This window comes from Lepeophtheirus salmonis, chromosome 6, assembly GCF_016086655.4.
Source record: "Lepeophtheirus salmonis chromosome 6, UVic_Lsal_1.4, whole genome shotgun sequence".
In the NCBI taxonomy this organism is placed as follows: domain Eukaryota; kingdom Metazoa; phylum Arthropoda; class Copepoda; order Siphonostomatoida; family Caligidae; genus Lepeophtheirus; species Lepeophtheirus salmonis.
In genome coordinates this window covers 19176226-19190813 of record NC_052136.2, presented here as the reverse complement: position 1 = coordinate 19190813, position 14588 = coordinate 19176226, and the positions used below count along the sequence as shown (strand labels likewise).

Below are 14588 nucleotides of genomic sequence, written 5' to 3'. Positions count from 1 at the left end.
AAAAATTGTGTTAAACAGAAGATTTTGTCAGTTTTGTATTTAACTTGACACTCAGAATATAAAAAAAAATAAAAAATGTCATATATACGGAATAAAAATTAATAAAATGAGAAACCTTATAAAGTAACCATGTAATATCTTAAGTAATGTTTAAATTAGAATCGAATCTTTTAACATTTGAAGGTTATGGTCAGATTAACATAAACATTACACAGGTTATTTATTGGATTATTGTAATCATACATTTATAGTATATTTATAAAAAAACATTCAATCGATTAGTATTTTAATTCTTCATTTATTTTTCTCTTTTTTCTCAGACTGTATAAACTATAAAAAATTACTTGGAATAGTCTGTTGAATGAAGTATTAAGTGTCATTGTCATGACACCATTGTGTGGATATTTCACTGAATATATAATTGAGAGGATTTTAATCACACATACATAACTTCGGCATTAGGGGATCGTATCAGTAAAGGCATTGACTGTGGCCATCAACTGAAGCACAATTTAAACTTTATTCCTCTAAAAGATCATAATTTTGAATACATTCAAAATTATTGAGTTTAAAAATTGTTTATTTTTAAATGTGCTCTTGCTCAGATCTGTCACTAGAACTGAGGGATATAGTTGCAAAATAAATGTTAAATAAATTATTTTTATACAAAAAATATTTAAACAGTTCCCCATTTTTTAAAATCTGGTCATTAAAAAATTCAAGAAAAATAACCAAAAAGGTCATCCCCAGCTAATCAAAATCAATGACCAGTCTGAGACCGTTACTTTTTAGTCCTTTAAAAATTTGGTCTGATCCGTATCATAGAAAGATTCGGGTAGGATAAATCTCATCTAAAATTCGGTTTAGGCCGATTCACTACAAAGTAATCCCCAAAACTTGCAGAAGTATTTAATAACGATTTTATCTCCACTATTTTTTTACTACGAGGTTTCACTACGCAAGCAAACGTAAATATCCAAGTTTTGTTTTTATCCCATGTCTCTAAGTGTAAAAATCTGGGAAGAAAAACAAAAATTCAAACCCTTGTAAAAATTTTCACTGTGCATTTGTCAGTGCCAAGAAGGACATCTCCATCTGGACTGCCTACAACATCAAAAAGTACATTACAGCCCCACAGAGGCAAGAATAACCAAAACAAGCAACAATATGGTTCACTTCTGGCCAGCCTGCGTCTGTGTGGCCCTCCTCCTTCCTTTACCTTGAACACGTGGACTTTGTAGTTTGGGGCCTTGGAGAAGAATGTCTGCCTCACGGCCTCCATCGTGAAGAGCTGCCAATAACATACTGAATAAAAAATATAACTAAATATAGTGTTTCTACACATCACAAATTAGTATTGAATTATTTTTTCTTGATTCCATAAATGTCATGTATTTTGTAATTAAGTCAAGCTAAGGCAAGTTTCGGGTACCCACACTGTGAAAAAATTGTTAATGGGGTCAGTTATTTATCAAAATTGTAAACATGGAGCTACAATAACGCCATATGAAGTTAAAAGTGTTGCATATATCATATTGGTATACCTCATCATGGGCGTCCGCAGGATTATATTTTGAGGAAGGAATTAAATTTCAGATATTTTTTTTTCGAAAACATTTCTCAATTCTATAGCTAGTCACAGAAAATTTTAGTTTTTGAGAAAAGTTCAAAAATTAGACCTTAAATTTTTAATTTTTTTGAATTCTTTTTTTTTTTAATTAACATTTTTTTCACAAAAAATTAAGTTTTAAAAAAATTTTAGAAAAAAAATAATAACTATTGACAAAAATTAAATTTAAAAAAAAACAATTAAAAAAACCATATATATTGAGAAAAAAATTAATTTTATGCAAAACAATTTCAAATACAAAATTTTAAAATCATTCAAAAATTCACGGTTATTCACAAAAAATTTCAAATATTAAATTTTTGGGGAAAATTATTTAAAAAACCCATAGGTATTGTCAAAAAATTAAATTTTTGGTGAATAGTTGTTAATTTTCATTTAAAAAAATCAAAAAACTACACTGTCCTTCACCCCAACCCTGTCCAAAAATCATAAATGTGTGAAAATTGGTCCATAGATTTAGGAGTGAAAATATATGTCTAGGATTTGAAAACGATTAAATTTCATTTTACTCTCTGAGATCACTTAAGAGCTCACTAAAAAATAGTCAGTCTTGGAGCAAGTTTTACCACTAATAAATATCTATCCTTGGATTTAAATTTGAACTCAATGATTATTCCTGTACATCCATATAAACAATAAATCCATCATCTAATGCGTTAGATGGTTTCATGCATAATATGTTAATGTCTGTATATATAAATGGTTATTTGTCATGTACTATTTAATACCATCTCATACCGTGACTTAATGGCTCTTTCTCGCTATTCATATCGTTAAGCAGTCTGTAGTTTTGTTAATGACTTTAAAACGGAAATACAAAGACATAACCCTATTTTTATTTAACGAGATTGTCATTTGATGTTGTAATAAAAATTACTACAAAGTAAGAGGTATTTTTTGATCATATGGTTCTGGACATATCATAAAACTTACATAAAACGGTAATATAAGGTTACATATTATTTTTACAATTATTTTTTTTCCTCTTGTATTGTAAGACAAGGAAATAATCAGATTTGTATAAAATATGACTTGCCGGAATGTAAAAATAAAATTAACTAAAAATGAGCATTGTCAATCTGACGATTTGAAGAATGTCTTGAAGAAGAGAAGCTTAGCTGTCATGACGTTTTATTATATCAACTGCTAGCTGCCGTAAAAGGAAGGAAATCAACGCAAATCTCACTCCTTATATAGCAAGGACAAATAGGAAGGAATTATTTACAAAGTCGATCTCAAACAAATTATTAGTGTCTTTTATGAAATTATAATCACTATTGATCACTTTTCAATGTGGATCCTCAATTCTACTCACAAACAAATTATCAGTGTTACAGTCTTTTATCAGATAATAATCATTACTGATAACTTTATATTTATATGTTTTCTCTTCAAGAATTAGATAGTAAAGCTTTCGAAAATAAAATCACTCTTCAAATTGTCAAATACACAAAAAATCTCGCAGAGTTTAAGGTCATATTTCATACAAATCAACAAAAGTTGTGTAGCATTTGTTGTACAAGAAGTAACTTGAATAATCAAACTCTACAAGTTGAACACAAAAGGTGAAATCAAGGATTTTATAGAAATGAAGAATTTTCAGTGAATTTGGGGTATGATTTTTTCGACAATACACAGCAGAAAATCTCTTGGTGCAAACCAAAGCTATCTGTAAACTATAAAAAAAAGTGTGTAACTTTAAAAAATTAGGTTTGTAAGGACTCCAGGAAAATTTAAAAACGTCCATTTTTCAATTTTAAACGTTTTAAAACTATACTAAAAGAGAATATTTTTCAACAATACAGAGTAAGAATACATCGGCCATGCAATTTTGACGTCCTGTTGCCAATTAAATTTTAAGTACGTGCCTGAATTGGAGGTAAAAACATTCACGTAGATTTTATTTTTGCTAAAGGACTCCCGCATAGATATTTTTTTGGTGTATGCATTGATATTTTGTGGCATTATTCCATTATTTTTCGAAAAAAAAAACAACCACTATATAATGCGTTTTATAGTAATACCATTACATATTTTGATTACAAAATCCAAAAAACCCATGAATTTTAACCAAAAGTGAGCAATAAATCTCATTCACTTATATATTCAGGCGAAATATGTCTTTAAGGGAAAATGGTTCAATACAAAATTACCTATCGCCCTGATACAAACATGTTACAAAATATTCATAAAAAATGGAACACCCTAACTTATACACATTACATCAAAATTAATAGACCAATACAATTACAAACCCTGTCACTTGATTGTTTGTTTTCATTTTCTTAATAATGATAATAATTTATAAATAAAAAGATAAGGATCTTTTTAGCTTGTCTTCATGGAAGAGTGGGATTGAATGGGATGATGTGGAATGGGATGGTACTCTTCATTTGCGTGTAACTTTTCTAGAAATACAACCATATTTGTATAATTTATATACGCTTACCTGTACACATATTTGTCATTTATGGTTTTTTCTTAATCAGAATGAATGAGATTTTTATCTTCATGATGAAGGTAAAATATTAATGGCTATTACAAAGGTTCGTACCCACATACATATAATTAGGAGGTGACTCAGGGCAAGAATGTGAAAGGAACCTCCTAAATAAAAAATATATACATGTGTAGATGGATACATCAATTTTCTATATAAATGCAGCATTGTTGTTGATGATGATATACTGGAAATTATATACCCACGTCAACTGAATACATATATAAGTAATCTATGTATATTACCTGGAAATTAAGAAAAGAACAGGGTGGGGATTTTAAATTTGGAAAAGTTATGACTTTAATATGTTTGCAATAACTCTGAGATCTATGTTTATGAAGTCTGCTCCTCAGATTCAGTTGAAACAATCCCCCCAAATTAATGATTTTTCTCTTTTCCTTAGAAAATTTAATATTTGAATTTTTTTTCCAAAAATTAAATTAAATTTGTTCATTTTTTGCCCAAAAATTTAATTTCAAAAATTATTATTTTCTATAAATAAATATGGATTTTTAAAAAAATTAATGTTTCGAATTTAATTTTTGATTTTTTTTTGAACTGTTGATTTTTTAAATTTTTTTCCTAAAAAATTAATTTAATGTTTCAATTTTTTTCCCAAAAAATTTAATTTTCCAAATTTTTTTCTAAAAATTATTATTTTCTGTGAATAGTTATGGATTTTTAAAAAAAAAATTCTCAAAATTTAATGTTTGTAATATTTTTTTGAGAAACTATAAATTTTTGAAATTTACTTCCAAAAAATTTTATATTGGATTTTTTTTTTTTCAAAAAATTTAATTTAAAAATAAAATGCATTTTTGAAGTTTTTTTCCAATTTTTTTTTGGCTGAATTAAACCTTTTATAAATAAATACTCTTTTGTAATTGAAAGGTCAATTACTCACGCCTTCAATGATTTATTTGTTTTGTTTATAAAGGAACATTAAATCGAGGCGTTGTTCTTTTTCAAATAAAAACCTTATGAATATATGATTTTTTGCCTTCAAAATGCATTTTCTCAATATTGAATCACATTCAATGTAATGCCATATTCAAAACTAGCATAACATTTTGCATAGGAATGTTTGTTTTCATGTAGATTAATGAAAGTATTCCTTAGTCAAAAATTGTCTCAAACCCATATAACCGGTAAAAATACTCACAAAAATTCTCAAAAACTAAATTTGGTTCGAGATAACTAATTACAGATTTGACATTTATGTCTAGAATACGACTACTTAAAAACTGAACTTTAATGATTTTGTTTGTTCGACTTCTGTTATTAATCAATCAGTTTTTAAATTTTCAAGTTAATTATTTTGATCCAAGTAAAACTAGTTAATAAAACAAAGTACAAAGAATGCCCATTTGGACAGTTCTAGGGTACTTTGCCAAGAACTTTATTGCCGAAAGCTACTTTGCCAAAAAAGAAAATAAATGTATTTGATGATATAATTAGGTTTGGGGGTTGTTAATTCATGAACATGAGAAAATTAAATTTTAGCATCTTTTAAGTAATCTGAAAAAAAAAATTCAAATATCTGGCCAAAAAAAAATTACTTTTTCATTAATGAATGTATATTTTTTTAACCTATTTCAAAAATAATAAGAAAAACTCGCAAATGTCGTTGTCATTTAAGTCTTTTTAAGCTTAAAGCAATAGTTACATAACATTTTAAATTTAAGAAGTACAGTTTTAAGGTCATATAAAAGTCAAAGGTCACAAAAAAGGTCAACTTATTCTAAATTTTTATTTGAGCGTGTTACTAGGGTATCAAATTTTCAGGATTATCTTTAATTCTATATTTTGTTAAATTTTAATGAAAAAGTTATGTTTGTAAAGTATCAGTATTTTTTTTATATCTATAGCCATTTGAAAATGACTGTTTTTAACAGCATTCTCTATTTGTAAAAGAATTCAAAAGTATCAATTTTAAAGTTATTTTGTTTAATTTCAAAATTTTCATAAAAGTTCCTTTTCTCAAGTGATGAATAAGATCCTTATTTTTCGATTTTGAAGGAAAAAAAATTGTAGCCAAAAAAATTCTTTGGGTACTCAAAGGATCAGAAATGATCACGACAAAGTAATGTAAACTGAATTTGATTTTGATAACCCCCCCTAATATAAATATAATTTTAGTCAGAGTCAAGTTAGGGATATCGGAGTATCTATCAGGTAAAAGGAGCTTTAAATTCTAATTAATTTATTGGAAAGGTTGTCGTGTCATAATTTTTGTTCTAATAGCATTTTCAGCCAAATGTTAAAGTATCTTCATTACGAAATGAACCCATTATTAATTAATGAGGACATAATAATTTCAATACGTGGCAAGTAATTAAATATTGTATCCTTCAAAATTTGTTTAATATGAATAGGAATTATAATTAATAGTGTTGGGACGATTAATCGGAATAAAAATCGGAGAATCGGGTGTTTTTTCTGGAATCGGAATCAGGAAAATAATGATTAATTTGCGATTACAAATCTTATTTAATACCGTTATTTAACTATTTATAACCTTTCAAAGTAATGAAAATAATAGACCCCCCCCCGAAAAAAAAAAAAAAAAAAAAAAAAACTTTATATTTTTTGTGAACAGGTGAAAATATTTGAAATTTTTCTCCAAAAAATTTAATTTTGTATGATTTTCTGCGGATTTTGGAAATTATTCCGGAAAAAATTAATTTTTGGTCCACAGCAGTGGATTTTGTATTTTTTGTCCCAAAAAATTAAATTTTGTAGGAATAGCTTTTCAATATTTTTTTCTTTTTAAATCCAAAAAAACCTTTCCTCCCACTCCCTTCACCCTTAATATATAATCCCGTTGACGCCCCTGATAGCAAAATTATATTTTTTATGTATTATTAAAAATACTAAAGAATCAGAATCGGCATCAGGAATTCTTACTAGAATCCCATCAGAATTGGATTTTTGAAATAGTCTCATCACTAATAATTAAATATTAATGCATCAAGAATTATCAAAATATATATTATTTTTTTTTTTTTTTTGACAAAAGTGTCCTGTGCACGCATTTGAACAAATATATAATTTCAATTCTTTAGTATGATCAAAAACATTTTACGAAATTTCCTCAAGGTTATTATCTTTCAGAGAATTATTTAAATTTTAGGTTGATTTTGACTAATTGACGGCCACACAAGGATCTTTTCCCCCTCCATGTTAATAGTTTTTTTTAAAACCATAAATTAGAGGTAAAAGTGGATTCACATGCCTTATTTGAATGGCTAGGTCAAAAATATTAATTAAGAAAGAAAAAAACATAGAAATATGATTGCACTGACCATATTTGGGGTTTTAAGTGATTAAGTAATTAAACACTTTTAATCTTTTTTTTTGGGAAATATATTTTTGATTTCCTAATATATACACCTATATTTTTGAAATAGATCGTGTTTATTTTGGAATATAAAATAATATCGTCAACTGTGGCCGACTAACAATTGATCATGGTGAATCACCGTCCTCATTTCATAAGACATGTTTTCCTATTACAACCTACCCTGAATACTTTTTATAGATTCATTAAACATCTATTTTTAGGAGCAGAAAAAATAGAGCATATTAAAACAACAAAAATCCAAAATATTTTCTAAGAAAAACAAAAATATCCTTAACATTAAACTTTTAATAAAAATATAAAAACAAATATCAATGATACTTTATTTTTACATCGATTAATTTCAATATAGTAAACTCAGAGTAGGGACGTCGTCTACCAAAGGATACGAAAGGAAAATTCGAGAGAGTATATAAATCTAGTAAACGACACGTAGTCTTATTAAATAACACTACGTGCCATTTATTAAATAAATACATTCACTCGACTTTTTCTTTCATGTTCTGACGTAGAAAGATTTATTTGACCTGAGTCAATTGTCCTCTTTTTTGGACAATCAAAATATGGTCATCGGAATAGATAAAAAAATATGATAATGAAAGCATTCTTTAAATTGTCAGGGGATCCCCTTACATAATTGGGTTTTTCGGCAAACCGATAGATCATATTATTTTGAACTATACTCATTAAACTCCCTATGATTATTATATAACTGCTTGGCCCACTGAAATATAAATGGTGGATCTCTAGCTAACACAAAAATATACAGTACATTTTGTTGTCAGTTGTCAAATTTTCTGGTTTGTTCCTTCGTACTTAATCAGTATTATGAACGACTTCAAATTAGTTCTTGTTTTTAAGGTGGAAAAATTTCCTAATAGTTATTGAATAATAATTCCACAGTTGAGGGAGATAAATTAGCTAGATATCATTAGGCCATGAGCGATGTTTACTTATATTAGTTGGTAAATAAAGCCACAGAGGGTAGCACCCTCTTGCGGAAAAATAACACAACTCCCCGAATGATATTATTATTTAATAAAAAGTATGAGTGTATGTTATTCATTTAGCATTCTTAAAAGTATGAGCCATTTTTGCCGCACCACCTAGTGGGTAATATACTTGTGTGAAACAATAAAAGTTAATACGTGAAAGTACATAATCATATTTTGATAGTTTTTTATGATATTTAATAGCAAAGAAGTTTTTCAAATCGTTGTACATACATAATATTATTTTAATATTACTGTGACGTGTGTTTATGCGTAAATTACGGCTGCATGTGTTAATGAACAAAGCTTTAGAGGGTGATATGAAGATACGGTGTTACACACACACATACATATTATAAATGACACTTGCTTTATTCCTATGTACACAATAACATAAAATCGCAATTTGTTTATTTTATCAAAAGATCGTGATTTCATTATTACAATTTGGGCGTCGTCATCTCTGTATGTCTACCACAAACAAACATACAACATTGATTAAATTTGATTTACACAAGTAGAGAAGTTCCACCCTAAACAATCAAGGGTAATTGAAGGTGTACTACCTAAATATATTTAGAAAAGTATGCAGAGTGAAGTTCATGTTCTAAACCGTTATCAATTATAATATGAAAATAGACAAATTCCAAATGGGAGCAGTCAATTTCAAAATTGAATAAACAAATTCAAAATAATAATTGTCAAATTCAAAATCAGAATGTTACGCAAATATATGAGCGTTGTTTACTTAAATTAGTTTCTAAATAAGGCAGTTCAGAGAGTGTATTGCGATAAGATAATACAACTCCCTTAATAATAATTTATATTATCATATAGAGAAGTTACGAGGTCCCTCAAGCAATCTATTCTTATATTAACCCATCCTAAAGAAAGACACGCCACCTATAATAACCTTTTCCCTGCACTAATGCTATTTTGCATAGTCGTTCATTTTCACACCCAAAATTCTGTAGCAAGCAGCTGATATTAATAATGTTCTCAATTTAGGTGTACCATATGTGTCGCTCCAGCCTTCTTCTCTTACTCTTAAACAAAATTCCATCTATAGTTATTACCTAGGGAAACTACGAATAAGGGCTTTAAGACCAATTTAGTATAGTACCGTTTTATTCCGGTACCACTACCACTAGTACTGTTAGCTAGTATTGGTGGTAAAAATAAAAGAGGTCTGTACGTGCTTGTATTGAAGTAAGTTATAGCAAATTGCAAATAATTCATAATATTCTCTCTTTTCTCAAATCTCTATTAATACATAATTGGATCACGTATTCAAAGAAAATAAATCAATTTCATTGTACTTTAAATACACGGTTTAATTACAACATAATTGATGTAATCATAGATACATGGAAATTTCTTAAATTTGAAGATATTTATGTATATTGTATACCTATCAGAGGAAGAGATATATGTATGTAATCGACATCATAAAAGAAGAGAAAGTTACTATTCATGCTTCGATCTATTAACCAATTCATTAAATGTTTATTGATTATTTTTTTGTGAAGTAAATACATTCATTTAAACCTAATTCCATTACATGACGTTTCAAAGTAAGTACATTCATTATTTTGGGAATGTATGAAAGCCAAAAAGATATCACAGATCTAGATCTGTGATATCTTTGTTTTTTATAAGCTGCCAATTGGCAAAATAATAACTTTTATATGTACAAGTGGATTTTTTCAGTATCTCCACTCAACTTCCCCTTTTTTGTAATGCAATGGTTTACATATGGGTAAAAAAATGTTATCTTATCGTATAATATTCCTCGTCTTTTTTAGTAGACAACTCACTGAACAACTTCAACATACAAAAGAGACGTGTTTATGGTTGTAAATCTTAAGCATTTCTTAGCATGGGAGTTTTGTTGTTTTCTAAATCTCTCATCATCATTTTTTCATTCTTGAATAGATAACTTCTAAGTAAAAGTGTAACCGAGAGAGTTTGAGCTCATGAATGAAGGAGAGTAACGCTGAGGGTGGTCTAAAAATACTTCCAACATCCACGTAAAGATGGCAGCAATTGTAAATAAAAGATAGTCATATTTATCTAGCACTGTTGACAGTTACTCACCAAAGTTTCAACCATTTTGAAAGGGTAGTTGTGATGCAGCTGTCGTTTAAGTGAGTTGATGTAAGTGTATCGAGTATCGAACCTGTCATTAAATATTTGTTCTCCAAAATGACTGAAAATTTACTGAGTAACCGTTAACAGGTGCTAGATAGATGTGACTAATTGTTTCAGCCATTCAGACAGCCAAAAAAACAACCGAGAAATTTAGAGCTATACTCGTTACTCCCTTGAATAATCTGATGCATTTTGGACATAAAATTATAGACCCTAACAGTACTTTACAGTACTTTGAATCATTTTTGCAACATTTGCAAATATAAACAAGTTCTGCAAGGTTTTTTAACAACATTATTCACCATTACTTTTTTTGTTTTGCAAGTAAAAATATTGTTATTTGTGTGTTCCTTTTTACAATGCCAATAAATGTATTTTACTATTTTTTTTTTTTTTTTGCAAAATTAGTAAAGAACAATTTTTGCAATTAACTTCACGAATTTTGATTTGGTAATTTTTTGACAAAAATAAATAATGGACTTTTCATCTATACAATTTTTTGAATCATATGTTATTTGAAGTTTATAACACTTTTTTAAAACTCATCATAATACATATGTTATAATGCTCGCCCGCAGCAAAGGGATCTAAATATTAAGAAGAAATAACATTGACCATTGTCATTGTGATTCTCCGCTCCCTTCCTTGGCCCGAGCAACCCCTTTACTAGTTATTTATATAAATAGGTTTATTTTACAATATATATATGATTAAAGTTTTTCTTTTCATTTTCTACATTTGACTTTATTCCATTATTAGAGATTCTAAATTTTGACAAAATAATTTCACTTTTTGACAACAACTCTTGTCTTACACACAAAATATGTTAATCTTAACAACACAATTAATAGTTTATATGAAGTTTTTAAGCCCAGTGGGCTCACTTCTGTAGGAGAAATAGATTGACGAGACGTAGAACCATATCAGCTAGTTTTCTGACTCTCAAAAGAGTTCAAATTAATTCAAACTTATCTTCAGAGATAAGATGCCGACCCTTTGATCATTGAATCCTTTAAGGGCCTAAAAGTGTATACATATAATTTTTTAACATGCTCAAATAGGAGGAGCAGGCTCATATTTTGGCTTTTAGGCGATACACCTCCTCCAACATATTTCATTGACTCGCAACCTTGACGGACGAAAGCAAATGAAAAATTTGAAAAAAAATAAGTTTTGATGATAGTTTCTGTATCTTTTTTATTTTATTTATGGTCAACTGTTATTTATTATGTGTGGATTTTTTTATTATCATACAAAAATAAATATGACTTCATGTATGGATATTATATACAATAAAAATGGAATAGAGTCTTGGATTTATATAAATTAATACAAGAATTGAGATCTTATATAATACTCTTTTTGAATTCTTAACGCGTAGAGTCTGCTGCTGTAAATCCCTTCAAGAGTGGACTCGTGAAAACTAATGAAAATAGCATAAAGAAAAATAGACATTATCCTTGCTTATTTCAAAAAAGCGAATCGTCATTATTCTGTTACCCAGAAGTTTTATACAATAGCGGTAATAACTGACATTCCCTGAAGTAATTAGGCTTAAACTTACAGACAAATTTTGTTTTAAATATATAGAGGATAACTCAAATCTGCAGTGTTTATTAAATTTTTGAGACAAATATCGAGATTTTTGCATAAACATTTCATTCAGTCAAATTGAAGCAACTCACTGAGAACTCAAATTGTATCTAATGTTCACATAATGAAATATCCTAATTTCCTCAGTGGAACATCCTTTTAGCTTGAAGGAAGTAAAAGTTGATGGTATATAACCAAGAGTGTACGTACATTTGTGAGTACTTTAAACTTTACTTTATTAATTAAGATTTTCTTTAAATTATAAGAGTTTTTTCACGTGAAGTCACTTATCATCTAAGGGGTTTAAACAACCCAAACTTATGTATATATAAAACTTTTTTTATTAAGATTAAGAAAAATAGTGTATTTCTATTGTCGTGTATTTGGATGTCATAATGGAACGAACAAATAAATGGACTTGTCCCTATAATGTCTATCAACTATCTTTCTAACGTCTATATATCCGACCCTAATGTTCATTAAAAGTATTTATACATCTTTATTTAAATAGTCTAGGCAATAAATTAGCAATTACATTAGGAAGGATAAGATATTCTTCTCTAATTATTCTACTTTTCACGTCGTGAATAAATTACAGGCAAAATTTATACAGATTATCAGTATTTCGATATTCGGGTATCTAGGTACAGTTTCTATTATTAGTAAAACCGTGATATTAATGGTATGTTTTTCTTTGTGATAAAGTATTGTAATTTTTTTTTTTTTTAAATTTGTCTATTTTATTTACTAAAAACAACTACATGTCCCCACTTGACGTCACTTTAAATGTATTATGCATAGAGATAAAATCCACTAATGTCTTTTTTATCCACTCTTAAGCTCGACTGTCAAAAGGGAAAGGATACATTTGGTAAAAAATAAAGTAGTTAGTCTCCCTTATTTTTTCTGTTGCCAACTGTTAATTATTTTTAAAAGAATAGTTCTTAATAATTACTATAGGTGAAGTAAAAGGTTCCCAGTGTTTTTTCGCTTTATTTTGCCAATAAAATGAACATAAATCCGATTTAGTTGGTGCCAAAGGGTTTTTACGATAATCTTCAGTTCCTCTGCAATGGAATAAGTACTCACATGCCGGTCCAACTCGACGATTTCCATTATTTTATCGACATCTTTGACGTCCATATTAACAGAATGGAATCGTTGGAACCAACACTTTACTGTTGGATTCAATTTTGTATTGGGTCCATAAACAGCACAATTTTTTTGGGCTGCCTACTCCGCCTTTTCAACTCGGTTGTAGTGATACTGAAGAATGTATAGAATATTCTCTTTTTTTACTTCCATCATTGAACGCTCTAGAACACAACTGAATAGACGAAACACAAAACTGTAAATTAACTATTTAAAAGTGTAACCTTTAAGCATACTATCAGCTTTTTGAGATTAGATATAGCTCACTAAAGACATCTAGCGAAAAACGCTCATAACTTTTTACTTAACCTAATATATATTGATTTGATAATCTTTTCAATGACAAAATATGATATGACACGAATTCTAAAAAGAAGGCCTGTGATTGATAAAAATATATATATAAATCTACCTTTTTTGGGGTCATAGTACGTAGAGTCAGCTGCTTTAAATCATACAAGAGTCAACTTATGAAAAGTAATAAAAACAACTGAGAGTATAATACACTACATCTGTGTTTAATTAAAAAAACGAGCCGCGATCATCACTTTATGTTGTTTATGTCTATGGTATTAGGCCATCTCTGAGGTCATTGAATACTTATTTATTAGCATAGCAAATAAGATGAAGTGGGGAGCGAAAACACTTGTCACGTTCTAGAATTGAGAAAGAGTTTATTCAGTAAAAATATTTTGAAAATAAAATGTCAATATTTAAAGTAGTATTAAATTTGATACCTGTAATTCCTCTTATTTTACATAGGACAGAAGAAAAACATTTATACTTCATATGAAGTCCTTTGCAGAGTGTCCAGTATTTTTGCCTTAAACTATTTAGCCTCAGGACATTTTTGCCTTGAATCAATTTTGCCTCAAGGATATTTCACCTTAATATATAAATGAATGATGTTTATATGTCTTTTAGGTTTATTTCTGGTTGAAATTGCTGGTCCCTTTGAATTTTCTAGATCAAAATATGTAATATTTATTAGACTCAAATGCTTTAAATGTTGGTTTTCTGTTAGAATAGAGATAGAATTAAGCTCTTGTCTCGTATTATACTTGTACGTTTAATCCAGTAGCATTTTCTAGAAGGAATAATCCATCATGTCTAATGATAATTACTAACGAAGATGTTATTAGCAATTCTTCTATTCGAATTGTTACCGTGTTTGTTTATTTCTGTTTTTCTTTTTAATATTAATTTTAT

The 14588-nt window shown here is 28.3% G+C and overlaps 1 protein-coding gene across 4 annotated transcripts in view; it reads right to left on the bottom strand.

Annotated features, from left to right (window-relative positions):
* LOC121119214 (phospholipid-transporting ATPase ABCA1) overlaps positions 1 to 14588 on the bottom strand; it is a 195031-nt gene that overhangs the window by 40649 nt on the left and 139794 nt on the right. The gene's annotated exons all lie outside the window — the stretch shown is intronic.